The 2,500-nt window shown below is 57.8% G+C and overlaps 1 non-coding gene across 1 annotated transcript in view; it reads left to right on the forward strand.

The window, feature by feature from the left end:
• Nucleotides 1-1,538: 1,538 nt before the first annotated feature.
• Nucleotides 1,539-2,500, forward strand: part of LOC124762141 — a 1,908-nt gene continuing 946 nt past the window's right edge. The window contains exon 1 of the ribosomal RNA XR_007012506.1: nucleotides 1,539-2,500. This exon is cut by the window's right edge and continues 946 nt beyond it. This is a non-coding gene — a ribosomal RNA (small subunit ribosomal RNA).

The raw sequence follows: 2,500 nt of genomic DNA on the forward strand, positions 1-2,500 counted from the left end.
AAGTTTGCATGTTCAATGCCCTTCGCATGCGACGTACTCAGGCTACGTTGTGGTGCGGCCTGTGTCAACTGTCCGCTGATGTCGTACGCGTGAACCACAATCTGTACTGCACATTCGTCCTTATGTACTGAATGATACATCGTGGCACATGTGTGACCGCACAACGACTGCGCCCAAAAACGGCGGACCATACAGTGCAAATATTGTGCACGCAGCTACGTGTCGTCTCCCTATGAGAGCTGGATTGCAGTGTGGTACGCCATAGAGACGTGTGGGAGGAACGGACGCCGTGGATGGCGATCAGCATGAGCTGTCTGTTGATGTATTCGGACCTAGTCGTCTCTCCTCACACACCGTGATGGCATGGTGCACCGCGTTCCATATCTGCGACATGCTACAGAGGCCGGTTGACAGTCGTTCGAGCAATGGACATCGCATACGTACGGGGGCCACCTTCCACGTATTGTCTAGGCGTGCACATTTTGTTGCGTGTATGTGGGCAGACGTAGTGTGGCGTGACACCTGACACAGGCATGCAATAATCGTTGAAGTTGCAAATGGCGATGGACGCCTGCGTTTTCTGGTGAAGTTACGCAAATGAACAAATGGTAACCTGTTGTGGTGCGGTTGTTCTCGCTAGGGGTGAATCGGTGATGGCGACGATAGGTTGAGGTACTAACCGGTTGTTCCAGCGATACCCACCATGCCGACGAAACTGAACGGCATCTGGGTGTGAAGCGATACGCGGCGGTGGCTGGGTGGGACCGTCCCCGGCCGGTGAGGGGGCGCCTCCCGGCGTGCTGGCCGCGCGGTGCGTGGGCGCACGCGCTACAGCCGGCTGGTGGGGGCGGCCAGTGGCAGGCGCGCCGGCCGACGGACGCGGCAGGCGTCGCAGCTGCGCGCCGGCGCACCCTGCGCGCGGCGCCGTGCGGCCAAAGTAGGTCCTCGCGGGCCCGGTGCGAAGCGCGGTGGACATCTTCAGTGTGCTGGTCCGATTGAGGACTGTGTGCGTTGAGGATGCGCCGCCGCCCGGCGCTCGGCGCCGCGACGCCGTCTGCTGCTCGGTCGCCCCAGCGGTTCTCGCTGGTGGTTTGTATCGCAGCTGTGCGGATGTGTTGGCGCGTGCGCTGTGCTGGGAGAGTTCGCTTCGGCACCCAAGTGGGGCTTTTGTCCTTCTGTGGCGCTGGCGTTGGAGCTGCCGGTCACCGTAGGTGGCGCGTGTTGTCTCCCGCCGGCAATGCCACGACAGCACGCTCCCGGGCCTCTGTCGGCAGCGGCAAGCTCAGTTGGGAGCACGGGTGGTCGCACCGAAAGCGTCTACTCGCCTAACTCCGGGCGATTGCGCCTCTCTCGAACCCGACCAAGTACTTGGGACGGCGCTGCGCGCCGCCGGGACCTGAGAGGGTTTCGAGGTGTATTGTGCAGGGGAGCTCAGCCTCCTCCTGTTTGCAGAATGATTGAGCGGACGCTTGCGTGTTCGCGCGGGCCCCCGGGACACACTCCCGGGCGGCCGGCTGCTCAGCTCTAGTTGACGCAGCTCCCTGGTTGATCCTGCCAGTAGTCATATGCTTGTCTCAAAGATTAAGCCATGCATGTCTCAGTACAAGCCGCATTAAGGTGAAACCGCGAATGGCTCATTAAATCAGTTATGGTTCCTTAGATCGTACCCACGTTACTTGGATAACTGTGGTAATTCTAGAGCTAATACATGCAAACAGAGTCCCGACCAGAGATGGAAGGGACGCTTTTATTAGATCAAAACCAATCGGTCGGCTCGTCCGGTCCGTTTGCCTTGGTGACTCTGAATAACTTTGGGCTGATCGCACGGTCCTCGTACCGGCGACGCATCTTTCAAATGTCTGCCTTATCAACTGTCGATGGTAGGTTCTGCGCCTACCATGGTTGTAACGGGTAACGGGGAATCAGGGTTCGATTCCGGAGAGGGAGCCTGAGAAACGGCTACCACATCCAAGGAAGGCAGCAGGCGCGCAAATTACCCACTCCCGGCACGGGGAGGTAGTGACGAAAAATAACGATACGGGACTCATCCGAGGCCCCGTAATCGGAATGAGTACACTTTAAATCCTTTAACGAGTATCTATTGGAGGGCAAGTCTGGTGCCAGCAGCCGCGGTAATTCCAGCTCCAATAGCGTATATTAAAGTTGTTGCGGTTAAAAAGCTCGTAGTTGGATTTGTGTCCCACGCTGTTGGTTCACCGCCCGTCGGTGTTTAACTGGCATGTATCGTGGGACGTCCTGCCGGTGGGGCGAGCTGAAGGCGTGCGACCGCCTCGTGCGTGCTCGTGCGTCCCGAGGCGGACCCCGTTGAAATCCTACCAGGGTGCTCTTTATTGAGTGTCTCGGTGGGCCGGCACGTTTACTTTGAACAAATTAGAGTGCTTAAAGCAGGCAAGCCCGCCTGAATACTGTGTGCATGGAATAATGGAATAGGACCTCGGTTCTATTTTGTTGGTTTTCGGAACCCGAGGTAATGATTAAT

This window comes from Schistocerca piceifrons, unplaced genomic scaffold (genome assembly GCF_021461385.2).
Source record: "Schistocerca piceifrons isolate TAMUIC-IGC-003096 unplaced genomic scaffold, iqSchPice1.1 HiC_scaffold_593, whole genome shotgun sequence".
Classification (NCBI taxonomy): Eukaryota; Metazoa; Arthropoda; class Insecta; order Orthoptera; family Acrididae; genus Schistocerca; species Schistocerca piceifrons.